Source organism: Oryctolagus cuniculus, chromosome 10 (assembly GCF_051225735.1).
Source record: "Oryctolagus cuniculus isolate XC-2025 breed Fujian yellow rabbit chromosome 10, ASM5122573v1, whole genome shotgun sequence".
Classification (NCBI taxonomy): domain Eukaryota; kingdom Metazoa; phylum Chordata; class Mammalia; order Lagomorpha; family Leporidae; genus Oryctolagus; species Oryctolagus cuniculus.
Window position 1 is genome coordinate 54,600,512 of NC_142876.1, and position 18,676 is coordinate 54,619,187.

The following is an 18,676-nucleotide window of genomic DNA, read 5'->3' on the forward strand; positions in this document are numbered from 1 at the left end:
TTTCTTCCTTCCCTAGTGCCCGGGAGCCACTTTTACTCATTTTTTAAAGATTTATTTATTTTGAAATTCAGAGAGAGAGAGAGAGAGAGAGAGATCTTCCATCTGCTGGTTCACTCCCCAGAGGGCCACAACAGCCAGAGCTGGGCCAGGCTGAAACCAGGAGCCAGGACTTACTCTGGGTCTCCCACATGGATACAGGGGCCTAAGTACGTGGACCATCCTCCACTGCTTTCCTAGGCATGTTAGCAGGGAGCTGGATCAGAAGTGGAAGAGTCAGGACTCGAACCGCTGCCCATATGGGATGCCTGTGTTTCAGGTGGGTTGCAGGTGGTGGTCTTACCCAACACACCACAGTGCCAGCCAGCCCCCACTGTTCCTCATTGTGTCCATGGATTTACCTATTCTAAGTACTTTTTATTTTTTTCCAGGCAGAGTTAGAGAGAGAGAGAGAGAAAGGTCTTCCTTTCCCATTGGTTTACCCCCCAAGTGGCCGCTAGGGCTGGCGTGTTGCAGCCAGCGTGCTACGCCAATCTGAAGCCAGGAGCCAGGTGCTTCCTTCTGGTCTCCCACACGAGTGCAGGGCCCAAGCACTTGGGCCATCCTCAACTGCACCCCCGGGCCATAGAAGAGAGCTGGACTGGAAGAGGAGCAACCGGGACAGAATCCGGCGCCCCGACCGGGACTAGAACCCGGGGTGCTGGCACCGCAGGCGGAGGATTAGCCTAGTGAGCCACAGAGCTGGCCTCTAAGTACTCTTATCAGTGCCTCACTCAGTACTTGTTCTTTTGTATCTCTCAGCCCTTTATTCTTGGCAAACTTTTTTAAAAAGATTTTTATTTGAAAGGCAGAGTTAGAGAGAGAAAGAGAGAGATCTTCCATCAGCTGGTTCACTCCAAAAATGGCTGAAATGGCCAGGGCTGGGGTGTTCTGAAGCCAGGAGCCAGGAGCTTCTTCTGGGTTTCCTATGTTGGCCCAAGCACTTGGACCATCTTCTGATGCTTTCCCAGTCACATAAGCAGGGAGCTGGATCAGAAGTGGAGCAGCTGGGACTCAAACCAGCTCCCCTATGGGATGCTGGCATTGTAGGTAGCGGCTTTTATCCACTAAGACCAACACTGGCCTTGTGTGATGTTTTTAAACACCTGAAAAACAGTGATCTGTGAGCTGAGCTTTCTTCAATAATCCCTTTCCTGCTTCTTTTGACTAACTGCAAGAGCTGGGCTGCATGACCTTGGCCTTAGATGTAGGTGCCCCCTCCTCCCTCATCAAATCCTCAGACAAAACAAAATAAAGCTGTCCCAGGTGAGCACGCCTGGGAGGGGCCATTTCTCACCGAGTGCCTTCACCTTCCCGTGGCGTGATGGGGCAGCATGGCGGATCCCCTGGTCACCCCGGGCTTGTCTCACCAACCCCAGTAGCCTCATGGTGACCTACCTGCGACAGAGAATTATTACCCCAACAGCAGAGGCTTGGGCTGAGGGCAGCTGGAATCCAACCAGGTCTGTGCTACCGGGGAACTCTGGACGAGGTGGGTTCTACAGGCAGTGGGGATGGGGCACATGCGGAAAGCCACTGAGTGTCCCCTCCCTGTGCCCTGTGTGTGCGCTCCCACGGGTGCACCTGCGCCCCTGCCTCAAGGCCCAGGCCTGAGACAAGAGAGGGCTGCTCCATGCCAGGAGAGCCCTGCGGGCCTATGCTCAGGAAGGGGGAGGGATTTAGACGAGACACTACTTTTTGAGAGTATGATACTGCTCTGGCCCCTTGGCACAGCACCAGTGCCCAGTGGCAAGGGCCGCCGTGGCCCAGGGAAGGCCTCCTCAGAAGGCCTCAGGGGCTGTGAGTACCCCGGGGGTACCAGGCTTGATGTGATGGGATGCCTGGGGACTTTCAGGCTGGTGGGAGGCTCAAGTTACACTATGAATTCCACCCTGTCCCAAGGTGTGGCGGGTGTTGGCGGAGCAACCCTGAATCTCCCCTCTCAAGCATTGTCTCCCTCCTTCTCCTCCAGAGTTGAACCCAGGGGCCTGCAGCAGCCAGCACGTGTGGTTGTTCTGGGCTGGAGGCGAGGAACCTGCTGAGCCCCAGTCCCTACCCGCTCCAGCTTCGAAGTGGGAAAGGCAAATTATTCCCTTCACAGGTTTTCACCGAGTTGAGAGGCAGAGCTCCCATCAGCTGGTTCACTCTCCAAATGCCTGCAATGGCCTGGGCTGGGCCAGGGCTGGAGCCAGGGGCTTGGAATGTAATCTAGGTCACCCACGAGAGTGGCAAGAACCCAGAGGCAGCCTTTGTCGCTGCCTCCCAGGGTCTGCATTAGCAGGAAACTGGAGTCGAAGAGCAAAGCTGTGAATGAAATCATAATGAATGTGGTATCTTAACCACTAGGCTAAGTGCCTCTTTCCCTTATCCCGTTTGGATGGGCCTTACCTGTTGTTTGAAGGGAAAACCCAAACTGTCAGGTGAGAACACTGTGACCCTCCTGCTGCCATCACTACGCACCTGCCCACACTCAGGTATCTCCTCCTCTTTCTAGGAGTGTTACCAGCCTACCTGCTGCTAGGACAAAGTTGAGTTTACTGCCATGTACCTGTAGGGGAGGACAACAGAGCTTGGGCCGTGTCTCGGCGTTGGGGAACCAAGTTCAGAAGGTACTGGAAGCTTGGTTTCAGGTGGGCCTGCCACTGTGGGGATTTATGACTGGGTAACAGTCAGGATGCATTAGCTAGGACTGTGGATTCTGTCCACTGAAGACTGGAGGGGACCTTGGGGTGGTGTCTCCCAAGTTTGCTTGGAAAGAAGAGTCTGGAAATGCAAATGAAGACAGTGGAACAGCATTGTCAAGTTAACAGGGTGGAAAGGAGTGGTTTCACCTCTCTGTGTCCAGGCTGAGTGTGAGGGCAGACGGCTTGGTTCTTAGCTTCTAACTTCTTTCCAGACTCTAGCCTCCTGTTCACAAGCAAGATTTAAAAAAAAAAAAAAAAAAGCTTCCTCTGCTTGCCACATCCGTGCTTGTACCTCCTACTCAGTCCTGAGCCTCCAGTCTGACCTCAGATACTCCCCAAATTAGTGCTCATTAAGGCCTTCAGTGACATTCCTGTTTCTTAAAAATATTTATTTTCATCTTAGTTAAAAGGCAGAGAGAGAGAGACTCATCCTCCAGCTCACCCCACAAATGCCCACAACAAGCAAAGCTGGGCCAGGCTGAAACCAGGAGCCTGGAACCCAATCCCAGTCTCCCAAGTACGGAGCCATCACCTGCTGCTCCCTAGAGTGAGCATTAGCAGGAAGCTGAATCGGAGGCAGAGCCGGGGGCGTCCCAAGTGGAGCCCTAACCGCTGCACCAATGCCCACTCAGCCTGCTCTTTCTGAGAGTGGAAGACTGGAGGCCGGAAGTGGGCTGACGAGGAGGGAACACAGGCCCACTCAGGTCTAGAAAACCGGGGGCTGGATTAGGTGCCCATGGAAGGCCACAGGAAGCGTCCCATCAGAAGGGCCTTTTTCAGTTTCCCAGTGTGGATTTGTGAGGGACCTTGACCGAATGCTGAAGTTCACCTGCGACCTAGGTCGTGTCCTGAGGCCGCATGTTCTCTGCACAGCAGGGGTGGGGGAGGCGGGGCTGTCGCTCCCCCTCTTCGTGGAGGAACGACACAGGACCCTGCGCTGTTCTTTCGTCTGCTCGGCCCTCCCCGGGTTTGCTGCTGGTTCTTCCCGGGTTGGCTACTATCCCTTCCACCTCCGTGGAAGGGCAGTTCCCCCTGGCCGCATTCCCCACTTCCGCAGGGGAGCGGCACACCGCCGGCCGGCTCTCTGGGGGCTGCACGGGTTCCCTTAGATGTTCCCCATAGATGTTCCTGGTGCATGCCGTCTCTCTCCTCCTTTATAGTCCTCCTCCGCCAATCCCAACTCGGCTGAGTACGCTGCTCTCCAATCAGGAGCAAGTCCTACAGTTAATTGGTTGAACTGGAGGCAGCTGTGCGGAAGCTGTTTACTTCTCTCCCAGCGCCATATTGTGGGAGAGCAGATGCATAGAATAAGTCCTAATTCGAGTAACTTAGTCCAGTCCGGATTGCTCCCCACAGATCCCCCTTTCTTTTTATTTTTTAGCGTTGATACGCGCCTGTCTTCGGTGTCCCGCGGAACACACTCTGCTCTACTTGCTAGAGTTGCCACAGGCTCTTACAAGTCCTATCAATCAGGAAAACCGAATCCGGGTCCTCTCTTCGCCATTGTGAGGAGGTTTTTAGGCGCTGATGCATGCCTGTGTTCGGTGCCCTGCAGCGCATGCTCTGCTCTGCCCGCAGGGGCTTACAAAACCTATCAGGCAAACCGAATCCAAGCCTTCTCATTGCCTTATTGTGGGGGAGACTTATTAGTGTTGGTTCGTGCCTATCTTCGGTGACCTGCAGCTCATACTCTGGTCGAGCTTTGCTGGCGCTTACCGCCTTAAATCAGGCAGACCGAATCCAAGCCTTCTAATTGGCATGTTGAGGGGAGGCCTTATTTTTCTCTATTTCTCTATCTCCGGGCATTCCTACCTCTCCCATTTCACTTCTATCTTCCAGCATTCCCATTTCTCTTTTACTTCACTTCCAAACTTCTGTTTCTCTTATCCCTGCGGCTTTCCGGCACCTCGCCCCGCCGGCGGGTTCCCGGCTCTGCGCCGCTTCAGCCCGCGCGCCTCTCTGCGCGGCTTCCCGGCTTTGCGCGGTCCGCGGTCTCCACGCTTAACCCTTTCGCGTCTGAACCACGGCCTACGCCAGCGTTCCCTATCTATTCACGCCCCGTGCTCTCTCTGCACGCGGCGGCTTCCGCGAGTAACACAGCGTAGCTTGCGTCTCCGCCACTAGGATTCAATCTAAGTTCCCCGGGCTAGCCTGGCGAATTCAACCCAGCGTACGTCTCCGCCCCACGATCTGGCTTCCCGTCCTTTGCTCCCCGGGCTAATCAGACGGATCCCAATCTGGCTTGCGTCTCAGCTTCTGGTTTTAACTTTTCGCCCCCTATTCCCGGGCTAACTTGAGAATCCCAAAGTGGCTTTCGTTTCCGCCTTGGCCTGCCCCCCGCGGCTTCAATTTCCCTAACATTTTTCTCTACCCGGTATGTTTCCCCAAGCTTTCCTCCAACGATATTCCTCCCTCATTTCTCCTGGCCTCTCCCCACAGTCCGCGTCCGAGTCTGTTTGTTCTAGCTTTCACTTTCGCTTTCGACCTTAGAGATTTCTCCCAGCTTCCCCCCGTAGTCCGTATCCGAATCTATGCCTAGGCTTTCAATAGCTTCTTCCGGCTCCTTTTTCGTCCGGCTTTTCCCTAGGCTGTTTGCTAGTCTCTCTCTCCGGTATTTTCCCAGTTCTTCCCGTTTCTTCCCTCCTAAGTTTTTTATCCGTCCTAGGTTTCCTATCCGAGTCACGTTTCTTCCCTCCTAAGTTTTCTATCCGTCCTAGGTTTCCTATCCGAGCTAGGTTTCCTATCCGAGTCACGGCACCATTATGTCGCTCCCCCTCTTCGTGGAGGAACGACACAGGACCCTGCGCTGTTCTTTCGTCTGCTCGGCCCTCCCCGGGTTTGCTGCTGGTTCTTCCCGGGTTGGCTACTATCCCTTCCACCTCCGTGGAAGGGCAGTTCCCCCTGGCCGCATTCCCCACTTCCGCAGGGGAGCGGCACACCGCCGGCCGGCTCTCTGGGGGCTGCACGGGTTCCCTTAGATGTTCCCCATAGATGTTCCTGGTGCATGCCGTCTCTCTCCTCCTTTATAGTCCTCCTCCGCCAATCCCAACTCGGCTGAGTACGCTGCTCTCCAATCAGGAGCAAGTCCTACAGTTAATTGGTTGAACTGGAGGCAGCTGTGCGGAAGCTGTTTACTTCTCTCCCAGCGCCATATTGTGGGAGAGCAGATGCATAGAATAAGTCCTAATTCGAGTAACTTAGTCCAGTCCGGATTGCTCCCCACACGGGGCCACTTCTCCCCACCTGCCAACCATGTGGTAGTCTAGCCAAACACGAGGTGGGGTGTCGGGGGTGGGGGGCGCATCTTTCCCAAGGCAGGCCCAGCTTCTCCCTTCCATGCTGCGGGCTGGCTGGCAGTAGGTTCAGCCGGGGCTCTGCGGTAGCGGTCTTACAGAGGCGTTCCAAGCACCTTTTCCTGCCAGGCCCTGTGCTGCACACCCTGTGTCCTGCCCATCGCCAGCGTGGCTCCTCCTCTCTGGGCTGTGTGTCTGATGCTCTGCCCTGGAGGGGGCCCAGGTTTGCAGGTAGCGAGCCAGGCAGCCAGGAGTCACCTCTATGCCCTCTGCATGGGAAACACGTCTTAGGAGGAGCCGAGTGGGAGAGAAGCCCGCAGGGGTGCCACCTGGCAGGTGCACACTGAGTAGATTGTCCAAGGGTCATGGACATGGAACGGGATCCAGGTGGGCTGGGTGGGGCCCTGGAACTCTGACTTCACGGCAGCAGCTGACCTCTGACCTCATCATCGAGGGGGAAGCTTTGATGCCACGGGAGCCTCATAATAGCTCCATCGAGCACTTTGGGTCAGCACCTGGGGGAAATCTGGGTTAAAGGCAGCCACAAAGCATCCGGCTGGCCAACAGGTGTGGGAGTTACCTAACTGAAGGGTCGTGATGCCTCTTCAGGGTTATCTTAGTTCTGTGTCCCCTGAGATGCTGCCAGTGCCTCTGTCTGAACAGTGGGGACAAGAAAAGACCGGAATCCTAATGAGATAGCTCATTCTTCCCCCGTGGTCCTGCATGCCTGGTCTGTGCTACAAAGTCTTCCTCCATGAGGAAGGATTGCTGCTGCTGCTGCTGCTAACTCAGCTAAGTTTGGTGGAGGTATAAGATGAGCATCCCTAATCTGAACATTCAAAACCCAAAATGCTCCCAACTCGGAAACGTTCTGAGTGCTGACACGATGCCCCGGGTGGGCAGTTCCACACCTGACTTCATGTGATGGGTCACCATCAAAATACAAGTCACCAACCTTGGGAGGCAGCAGGTGATGGCTCAAGTAGTTGGTTCCTGCCACCCACTTGTGAGACTCGGTTTGAGTTCCTGGCTCCCGGTTTCGGCCGTGACACAAAGCTGGAGCTCAGTGGTTGGATTGTTTAATAAGGGGTGGGTAGGGCCGTTGCTGTGGTGTAGCAGGTAACGCCTCAGCCTGCAATGCCAGCATCCCAGGTGCTCTTCGATCCCACTCTCTGCTATGGCCTGGAAAAGCAGTAGAGGATGGTCCAAGTTCCTGGGCCCTGCACCTGCATGGGAGACCCAGAAGAAGCTCCTGGCTCCCAGCTTCAGATTGGCACAGCTCTGGCATTGTGGCCATCTGGGGAGTGAACCAGCGGATGGAAGACCACCCCCTTCCTCCTTCCTCTCTCTCTCTGCCTCTCTATAACTCTGCCTTTCAAATAAATATTAAAAAAAAAAAGGGTATGTGGTGAGACCCTGGGGTAGCAGGGTCACTGGTTGAGGGTGGAGTCTGGTGCTGCTCCCCTCCCTTCCACCTTTTATTTATTTCCCCAGAAACTTTTTATCTAAGGAATATAGACTTCATACACTCATAATTACGACTTTAGGAACATGGTGATTCTTCCCACAATACCCACCCTCCGACTCACTCTCCCATCCCTCTTCCTCCTCCCTCTCCTATTCCCATTCTTATTTTTCACTAAGCTCTACTTTCAATTAACTTTATACACATAAGATTAAATCTGTGTTGAGTTCAACAATATGGAAAAAAAACTTTCTCAACAGTCAAGACAAGGGCTGTTCAAAGTCATTGCTTCTCAAAGTGTCAATTTCACTTCCATAGATTAGCTTGTAGGTATTCTATTAGTTATCACAGGTCAAGGAGAACATACGGTATTTGTCCTTTCAGGGCTGGCTTATTCCACTATCTGTGATGTTGTCCAGTTTCATGCATTTTGTTGTAAACGACCGGATTTCATTTATCACTGCTGTATAGTATTCCATGGTGTATAGATCTCATCATTTCCTTATCCAGTCTTCAGTTGATGGATACTTGGGTTGATTCCATATCTTAGCTATTGTGAATTAAGCTAAAATGAACATGGGAGTACAGATCATTCTTTCATATGCTGATTTCATTTCCTTTGGGTAAATTCCCAGGAGTTGGATGGCTGGGTCATATGGTAGGTCCATATTCGGCTTTCTGAGGTATCTCCATACTGTTTTCCACAGTGGCTTTACCAGTTTACATTCCCATCAACAGTAGATTAGAGTACTTCCCCCCGCCCCCCATATCCTCACCAGCATTTGTTGATTGTTGAATTCTATATGAAAGCCATTATAACTGGGGAGAGGTGAAACCTCATTGTGGTTTTGATTTGCATTTTCCTGATGGCTGGTGATCCTGAGTGTTTTTTTATGTGTCTGGGCAGTTGGATTTCTTTTTTTGAAAAATGCCTGTTAAGTCCTTTGCCCATCTCTTCACTGGGTTGTTTGTTTTGTTCTGGAGTTTCTTGATCTCTATATATTCTGGTTATTAATCCTCTATCAGTTGCATAATTTACAAATAATTTCTCTGTTGATTGCCTCTTCACTTTGCTGAATGTTTCTTTTGCGGTGTAAAAGCTTCTCAGTTTTATGTAATCCCACTTGTTAATTTTGGCTTTGATTGCCTGTGCTTCTGGGGTCTTTTCCCAGAAGTCCTTCCCTGTGCCAGTGTCTTGTAGGGTTTCCCCAATATTCTCTAGTAATTTGATGGTTTCATGTCATAGATTTAGGTCTCTGATCCATTTTGAGTAGATTTTTGTGTAAGGTGTGAGGTAGGGGTCTTGTTTCATACTTTTGCATGTAGAGACCCAGTTTTCTCAACATCATTTGTTGAAGAGACTGTCTTGGCTCGAGGAATTGATTTTTGCTCCTTTGTCAAAGAGAAGTTGATTGTAGATACATGGATTTATTTCTGGGGTTTCTATTCTGCTGCAATGGTCTACACGTCTGTGTTTGTGCCAGTATTATGCTGTTTTGATTATAACTGCCCTGTAGGTCTGGTATTGTGATGCCTCCAGCTTTTTTTTTTTTTTTTTTTGAATATTTGTTTGAAAGGCAGAGTTGCAGAGAGGCAGAGGCAGAGAGAGGGAAGTCTTCCACCTTCTGGCTCGCTCCCCAAGTGGCCACAAAACCTGTAGCTGCCCTGATCTGAAGCTGGGAGCCAGGAGCTTCTTCCAGGTCTCCCTCATGGATGTAGGAACTCAAGCACTTGGGCCATCTTCCACTGTTTAGCAGAGAGCTGGATCAGAAGTAGAGCATCCGGGTCTTGAACCAGTGCCTGTATGGGATGCCAGCACTGTAGGCAGCGGCTTTATATGCTATGCAACAGTGCTGGCCTCTCCAGCTTTGTTTTTGTTGTATAAGACTGCTTTGGCTATTCAGGGTCTCTTGTGTTTCCATGTGAATTTTAGCATAATTTTTTTCTAGATCTACAAAGAACGTTGTTGGTATTTTGATTGGTATTGCATTGAATCTATAAATTGCTTTTGGTAGTATGGACATTTTGAAGATATTGATTCTTCCAATCCATGAACATGGAAGATTTTTCCATTTTTAAATGGCTTCTTCTATTTCTTTAATGTCTTGGAATTTTCATCAGAGATCTTTGATGTTTTTGGTTAAATTTATTCCAAGATTTTTAAAATTCTATAGCTATTGTGAATGGAATTGATCTTGGAAATTCATTCTGAACTATGGCATTGTCTGTGTCTACAAAGGCCATTGATTTTTGTGTGTTGATTTTACATCCTACTACTTTAGCAAGCTCTTTTATGAATTCCAGTGGTCTCTTTGTGGAGTCTTTTGGGTTTCCTACATATAGAATCATGACAACAGCAAATAAAGATAGTTTGATTTCTTCTTTCCCTATTTGTATCCCTTTGATTTCTTTTTCTTGCCTGATGACTCTGGCTAAAACTTCCAAGTCTATATTAAAATAGCAATGGTGAGAGTGGTCATCCTTGTCTGGTTCTAGATCTTAATAGGAATGCCTCCAGTTTTTCCCCATTCAGGATGCTGGCTCTGGATTTCTTACAGATTGCTTTGATTATGTTTATGAATGTTCCTTCCATACCCAGTTTGCTTAAGGTTTTCATCATAAAACAGTGAATTTTGTCAAATGCTTTCTCTGCAGCTATTAAGATAATGTCTTTGGTCTTCTGCTTGTTAATGTGGTTGATCACATTCATTGATTTTTGAATGTTGAACCATCCCTGCATACCAGGGATAAATCCCACTTGGTCTGCCTGAGTGATCATTCTGATGTGTTGTTGGATTTGATTGGCTAGTATTTTGTTGAGGATTTTTATGTCTGTATTCATGAGGGATATTTCTTTATAGTTCTCTTTCTCTGTCATATCTTTTTCTGACTTGGAAATTATGGTGATATTGTCTACATAGAAGGAGTTTGGGAGAATTCCCTCCATTTCAGTTGTTTTGAATAGCGGGAGAATTGGAATTAGTTCTTCTTTAAAGTTTGGGTAGAATTCAACCTTAAAGCAATTGGTACCTGGGGTTTTCTTTGTTGGGTCTTTATTACCAATTGAATATCTGTTTTGATTATTGGTCTGTTTAGGTGTTCTATGTCTTCATGACTCAATTTAGGTAGGTTGTATGTGTCCAGGAATCCATCCATTTCTTCTAGGTTTCCTGATTTGTTGACATACAGCTCTTTGTAGTAATTCCTGATGATTTTTTTTGTCGTTAAGTTTCCTTTTTCATCTCTGATTTTGTTGATTTGGGTCTTCTCCCTGTTTTTAGTTTTTTTGGTTGGGCCAATGGTGTGTCAATTCTGTTTATTTTTTCAAAACACCAGCTCTTCATTTCATTGCTCTTTTGTATTTGTTTTTGGTTTCAATTTTGTTTATTTCTTCCTTAATTTTATTTATTTCCTCCTACTAATTTGTGGTCTTTTTTTTTTTTTTTTGAGGTCCTTGATGCATTGACAGCTCATTTATATGGTGACTTTCCAATTTCTTGATGTAGGCACTAATTGCTATAAACTTCCCTCTTAATACTGCTTTTTTCTGTATCCCCTAAGTTTTAATATATTGTATTGTCATCTTCATTCATTCCCAGAAATCTTTAAAATTTCTCTTTTAAAACCCACTGTTCATTTAGGAGCCTGGTATTTAGTCTCCATGTGTTTGCATATGTTCTTGAGATTCTTGAGTTGTAGGTTTCAAGCCTCAATCCGTGTGATTAGAGAAGGTGCATGGTGTAATTTTATTTTTTTGAATTTGCTGAGACTTACTTTATGGCCTAGTATATGGTCTATCCTGGAGAAAGTTCCATGTACTGCTGAGAAGAATGTGTATTCTGCAACGGGGGGTGGGGTGGGGGTGGGGTGGGGGTGGGGTGGGGTGGGTGGGGGTGTGGGGGTGGGGTGGGGTAGGTGGGGGGGTGTGGTGGGTGTGGGATGGTGTAAAAAGTTCTGTAGATATCAGTTAGGTCCATTGGGTCCATATTGTCAATTAGCTCTGTTGTCTCTTTGTTTATTTTCTGTCTGGTTGATCTATCCATTGATGAAAGTGGGGTGTTGAAGTCCCCCATTACTGTTGTATTGGAGTCTATGTCTCCCTTTAGATCTGTTAAGAGATCCTTTAAGTAGCCAGGTGCCCTATAATTGGGTGCATGTACATTTATTATAGTCACATCTTGATCCATTAAGCTTACATAATGTCCTTTTTTTTTAAAAAAAAAAAAGATTTTATTTATTTGAAAGAGTTAGAAGGAGAGGCAGAGAGAGAGAGAGGTCTTTCATCCACTGGTTTACCCTCCAGATGGCCTCAACGTCTGGAGCTGTGCCAATCCAAAGCCAGGAGTTTCTTCTGAGTCTCCCTTGGGGGTATAGGGACCCAAGGACTTGGGCCATATTCTACTGCTTTTCCAGGCCATAGCAGAGAGCTGGATAGGAAGTGGAGCAGCCAGGACTCAAATGGGTGCCCATATGGGATGCCAGCACTGCGGGTGGTAGCTTTACCTGCTACATCAGAGCACCAGCCTCAAAATGTCCTTCTTTAACTCAAAAATTGTTAAATGAGACAAAGTCTGTTTTGTCTGATATTAGAGTGGCTACACCTGCCCCCCCCCCTTTTCCCATTCACATGGAATATCTTTTTCCATCCTTTCAGTCTATGTGTATCTTTGTTGGCGACATGTGTTTCTTGTAGGCAGCTGATAAATGGGATTTTTTTTTATCTATTCAGAGAGTTTTAACTGGAGAGTTGAGGCCATTTACATTCAAGGTAAGTATTGATAAGTAATCACTTGGACCTGCCATTTTTCATGAATATTCATATCATTTACTTTGGGTTTCTTTTGTACTTCTACTGGAGAACTTTCTGTCTTTGCATTCTTTCATGATGGTGGGTTTCTTTCCATTTTTATATGTAGCACATCCTTTAGCATCTTTTGTAAGGTTGGACGTGTGGTAATAAATCCTTTCAATTTATGTTTGTTTTGGAAGGTCTTTATTTCACCTTCACTCATAAATGAGAGCTTTTCAGGGTTACAGTATTCTGGGTTAACAATTTTTTTCTCTTAAGATTTCGACTATATTTTGCCATTGTCTTCTAGCCTGTAAGGTTTCTGATAAGTCCACTGTTAGTCTAATGGGACATCATCTCAAGGTAATCTAGTGTTGCTCTTGTGCATATTTTAGAATCTTTTCTTTATGCCTTACTGTGGAAAGTTTGATTTCAATGTGTTGTGGTGAAGATCTTTTCTGGTCATATCTGTTAGGAGCTCTATGTGCTTCCTGTACTTGGACCTTCCGTTCAGGTTAGGGAAGTTTTCTGTAATTATTTCTTTAAGTAGGCCTCTATTCTCTTCTTTTGTTTCTCCTCAGGCTCTCCTAAGAACTATATGTTGGACTGTTTGATAGTGCCCCATATATCTCTAACATTGTTTTTAAGTTTTCTAATTTCTTCCTCTTATTTTTGGTCTGACTCTAAAATTTCCAGAGGTTTGTTTTCTAGGTCAGATATTCTTTTTTCTGCCTCAGTAACTCTGTTTTTGAGGCTTTCCACTGCATTTTTATTTGATCTACCGTGTTTTCCATTTCTAGTATTCATTTTTATTTATCTTTAAAATCTCAATTTTATGTGAGAAATTTTCTTTCATATTATGTTTGTTTTTATTGGATTTGCTTGTGATTACTTTGGAGTAATCCTATGATTAATTTTTTGAATTCCATTTCGGGCATTTCCTCAATCTCTTTATCATCTCATTCTAATATTGAAATGTTGTTCACTTCTTTGCAGAGGTCATAATATCTTCCTTATTCTTGTTTCTTGAGTTTTTATTTATTTTCAGACATCTGTAAATTTTTTTTCCTCTGATGGCTTTTTATCTTTGAACTGTGCCTCTATGGTTTGGTGGAATGTCAATGCTTTCAGTGAATACCAAGAGGTGTGTGGTGGGTATGGCCAGAGAGCTCCGGTCAGTGCTGAAGGATGCATCAAGTATCTGGGGTAACACCCAGGTTGGTTGTAATAACTTTCCTCTGGTTAACTGGATGAAGAGGAATGATCACCTCTGTTGGTGCAATCTTTGTCCTCCTGGCTGTGGAGTACCCAGGTGTTAGCCCCCAGTGTGTTAAACACTCATGCACACTGATGCGCACATGACCTTCCCAGCCCCTCCCATGAGCACTGTTCCCTCACCTATAAGCTGCTCTAAGCCCCTGAGGAGCTTAGAACACACTGCAGCATCTGATTGCCCAGAACCCAGCCATAGCCTATCTCCTTTCACGTGATCACAGAGTTTTCTCAGTCTCAATAATCAGGGCTCTTGGGGTCTGGGAATACAGGTGGAGCCACAATTCCCTGTTAGCCCTCTTGACAGCAGGGGGGCCTCGGCACTCCCAGGGCAGCTGTCCATGTGGTTTCCAGCTCCCTGGATGGAGTCCTGTCCTCCCAACCAGATTTGATGCCAGTAGGGTACATGGGTTTTTCTCTCTAGCAAGATCCCTGAGTCACAGGCACACACTGTACCCACCAGCCACAGTCCTGCTCACTTCACAATTGTACTGGTCATTTAGGAAAGTACAACGGGCTACGCTTCTCCTCCCCTCCCATTGCTGAGTGAGTACAGCTTAGTGTGATGGAGGCCACCTCATCTGTTGCTCCTGTACTGCTGTGGGTGCCCCCACTGACTGGGTGGATGGTGACCCCAAGAATTGCTGGGTGTGCACACACAATCTGGGGTGGCTGCTACATGCCCAAGTCCAAAAATGGCACGGGCCCTCCCACCACTGGCTGCAGGTCACTGCTGCAGGAGGGAGAAGGGAGGGGAGAGACACTCCATCCTTTTTCCTTTCCTCCCACTTTTGGATATGTGGTCGCCCTGCTGTTCCAAGGGATCCCAGGTGGGCTTGAAGGGGTGCATTTCACCAGGTTTTGCCTCTCAGGCATGGGCATGGGCCCTGGAGTCTGATCTCACCTGGCAGGCACCCCCCTTCCTGGATCCAAGTTGTTGGGTACTATGTTGTCTTGCTGTACCCCACTGTGTGTCTTCAGCTTCTGCCCAGATTCTGGCCGCTCCTACTGCTTTCACTGGATGTCCCACTGCAGTTTCCCATGCAACTTTACTCTAGAATGTACTTTCTCCACCTTTTTACTGTTAATTTCGCCTGTGTAAAAGACTACCCTGTTGGCTATTCTGCAATCTTGGAACCAAAAACTGCATTTCATTTTTTCATCTCTAATTCTATTGATTTGGGTCTTCTTTGTTTTTCCTTAGTTGGGCCAATGGTGTGTCAATTTGGTAAAATTTTTTAAGAAAACCAGCTCTTTGTTTTACTAATCTTTTGTATTTTTTTGTTTCAATTTTGTTGATTTCTTCTCTAATTTTAATTTCTTTTCTTTGACTAGTTTTGGGTTTGGTTTGCTATTTTCTAGGTCCTTGAGATGCATTGATTGCTCACTCATTTGGTGCCTTTCCAATTTCTTGACCTAGGCACCGAATGCTATAAATTTTCCTCTTAACACTGCTTTTGCTGTATTCCATAAGTTGTGTTTTTTTTTTTTTTTTTTTTTTTTTGGACAGGCAGAGTGGACAGTGAGAGAGAGAGAGAGAAAGGTCTTCCTTTGCCATTGGTTTACCCTCCAATGGCCGCTGCGGCCAGCGCACTGAGGCCAGCACACCGCGCTGATCCGAAGCCAGGAGCCAGGTGCTTCTCCTGGTCTCCCATGCTGGTGCAGGGCCCAAGGACTTGGGCCATCCTCCACTGCACTCCCAGGCCACAGCAAAGAGCTGGCCTGGAAGAGGGGCAACCGAGACAGAATCCGGTGCTCTGACCGGGACTAGAAGCCGGTGTGCCAGCACTGCAGGCGGAGGATTAGCCTAGTGAACCACGGCGCCGGCCATTCCATAAGTTTTGATATGCTGTATTGTCACTTTAACTCATTTCCAGAAAATTTTTAATTTCTCTCTTGATTTCTTCTATGACCCACTGTTCACTCAAGAGAATGTTGATCAGTCTCCATGAGTTTGCTATGTTCTAGGGATTCCTGAGTTGATTTCCAGCTTAATTCCATTGTGATGAGAGAAGATGCATTGTACAATTTTGATTTTTTTGAATTTGCTGAGACTTGCTTTATGGCCTAGCATATGGTCAGTCCTATAGAAAGTTCCATGCACTGGTGAGAAGAATGTGTATTCTGCAACTGTAGGGTGGAAAGTTTTGTAGATATCCGTTAGGTCCATTTGGACTATAATATCGATTTAACTTTGTTTCATTGCTGATTTTCTGTCTCGTTGATCTGTCCATTACTGAAAGTGGGGTGTTGGAGTCCCCCATTACTTTTTTATTTTAAAGTTTTTATTTAATGAATACAATTTTCATAGGTACAACTTTAGGAATATAGTGGTTTTTTTCCCCCATACACACTCTCCCACCCCTACTCCTGTCCCACCAACTACTACCTTTCCCATCCCATTCTTCATTAAGATTTATTTTTAATTAACTTTATATACAGAAGACAAACTCTGTACTAAGTAAAGATTGTAACAGTGTGCACACACACATACAACGTAAAAAGTACTGTTTGACGGCCGGTGCCGTGGCTCACTAGGCTAATCCTCTGCCTTTCGGTGCCGGCACACCCGGTTCTAGTCCCGGTCGGGGCGCCGGATTCTGTCCCAGTTGCCCCTCTTCCAGGCCAGCTCTCTGCTGTGGCCTGGGAGTGCAGTGGAGGATGGCCCAGGTGCTTGGGCCCTGCACCCCATGGGAGACCAGGAGAAGCACCTGGCTCCTGGCTTCGGATCAGCGTGGTGTGCCAGCTGGCCGCGGCGGCCATTGGAGGGTGAACCAACGGCAAAGGAAGACCTTTCTCTCTGTCTGTCTCTCTCACTGTCCACTCTGCCTGTTAAAAAAAAAAAAAGTACTGTTTAAGAAAAAGTTCTGCAGTTAATTCTCATAGTACAACTCATTAAGGACAGAGGTCCTACATGGGGAGAAAGTGCACAGTAATTTCTGTTTTTAATAAATAAAAAACTTCCTTAACATCAAGACAAGGGCTGTTTACGTCATCGTTTCTCAAAGTGTCAATTTTACTTCTACAGCTTTCGTTTTCGGTGCGCTATTAGTTCTCATAGATCAGGGAGAACATGTAGTATTTGTCCTTTTGGGACTGGCTTATTTCACTAAGTCTGAAGTTTTCCAGATTGGTCCATTTTGCTGCAAATGTCCAGATTTCATTTTTTTTTTTTTTTTGCTGCTGTGTATTATTCCATGGTGTACATATCCCATAGTTTCTTTATCCAGTCTTCAGTTGATGGGCATTTAGGTTGATTCCATGTTTTAGCTATTGTGAATTGAAGTGCAGAAAGCTCTTTTGTTTACTGATTTCATTTCCTTGGGTAAATTCCCAGGCATGGGATGGCTGGGTTATAGGGTAGGTCTATACTCAGATTTTTGAAGTATCTCCATACTGTCTTCCATAGTGGCTATACTAGTTTACATTCCCACCAACAGTAGATTTCATACCTTTTTCCCCACATTCTTGCCAGAATTTGTTGTTTGTTGATTTTCGTATGAAAATCACTCTAACTGGGGTGAGGTGAAACCTCATTGTGGTTTTGATCTGGATTTCCCTGACAGCTAGTGATCCTGAACATTTTTTCATGTGTCTGTTGGCCATTTGGATTTCCTCTTTTTAAAAAATGCCTGTGTAAGTCCTTTGCCCATGTCTTAACTGTTTTTTTTTTTTATTTTGTTGTTGTGGAGATTCTTAATCTCTTTGTAGATTTTGGTTATTAATCCTTTATCAGTTGCATAGTTTGTAAATAATTAAATAATTTCTCCCATTCTGTCGGTTGTCTCTTCACTTCCCTGTTTCTTTTACTGTACAGAAGCTTCTCAATTTGAAGTAATCCCATTTGTTATTACAGCTTTGACTGCCTGTGCCTCTGGGATCTATTCCAAAAAGTCTTTGCCTGTGCCAATGTCTTGCAGAGTTTCCCCAATGTTCTCAATTAATTTGATAGTGTTGGGTCATAGATCTAGGTCTTTAATCCATGTTGTATTTATTTTTCAGTAAGGTGTAAGGTAGGGGTCTTGCTTCATACTTCTGCATGTGGAGATCCAGGTTTCCCAGCATCATTTTTTTTTAAGATTTTTAAAATTTATTTGAAAGAGTTACAGAGAGAGGTAGAGACAGAGAGGGAGGTCTTGCATCTGCTGGTTCACTCCCCAGATGGCAGCAATGGCCAGACTGTGCTGATCTGAAGCCAGGAGCCAGGAGCTTCTTCTGGTCTCCCACATAGGTAGAGGGGCCCAAGGCCTTGGGCCATCTTCTACTGCTATCCCAGGTCATAGCAGAGAGCTGGATTGGAAGTGGAGCAGCCGGGACTAGAACTGGCACCCAGGGCTTTAACCCACCATGCCACAGTGCCAGCCCCACCAGCATCATTTGTTGAACAGATTGTCCTTGCTCCACGGATTGGTTTTAGCTCCTTGGTCAAATGTAAGTTGGTTGTAGATGTTTGGATTGACTTCTAGTGTTTCTATTCTGTTCCACTGGTCTATCCATCTGTTTTTGTATGAGTACCAGGCTGTTTTAATTATAACTGCCCTGTAGTATGTCTTGAAATCTCATATTGTGATGCCTACAGCTTTGTTTTTGTTATATAAGATTGCTTTAGTTATTCGAAGTCTCCTCTGGCTCCATATTTCTAGATCTGAGAAGTATGTCTGTTATTTTGATTGGTATCACATTGAATCTGTATATTGCTTTCGGAAGAATGGACTTTTTTTTAAAGATTTATTTTATGTATTTGAAAGAGCTACACAGAGAGGTAGAGAGAGATCTTCCATCTGCTGGTTCACTTCCCAGATGGCCACAAGGGCCGGAGCTGTGCCAATCTGAAGCCAGGAGCCAGGAGCTTCTTCCGGGTCTCCCACGTGGGTGAGGGGCCCAAGGACTTGGGCCTCCTCTACTGCTTTCCTTGGCCACAGCAGAGAGCTGGATCAGAAGAGCAAAAGAGAAGCCGGGACTAGAACTGGCGCCCATATGGGATGCCGGCACTTTAGGCCATAGCTTTAACCTTCGTTGCATATTCACCACCTCTCCCTCCTCTTTTCTCCCCCAACATGGACCTGAGCAGTCTCTGGTGGACTCCTGAGCCACTCTGTGCAAACTTCCCCTGATTCTGCCACTGGATTGTATCCCC

The 18,676-nt window shown here is 46.8% G+C and overlaps 1 long non-coding RNA gene across 2 annotated transcripts in view; it reads left to right on the forward strand.

The window, feature by feature from the left end:
- The first annotated feature begins 670 nt into the window (after nt 1-670).
- The window catches only part of LOC149123770 (uncharacterized), a 31,711-nt gene continuing 13,705 nt past the window's right edge, over nt 671-18,676 (forward strand). Inside the window, exons 1-2 of one of the 2 annotated variants that reach the window (XR_016214112.1) lie at nt 671-1,499; nt 2,531-2,645. This is a non-coding gene — a long non-coding RNA (uncharacterized LOC149123770). Of the gene's footprint in view, nt 1,500-2,530; nt 2,667-18,676 lie in introns of both variants that reach the window. The other variant, XR_016214111.1, reaches the window with a different exon arrangement.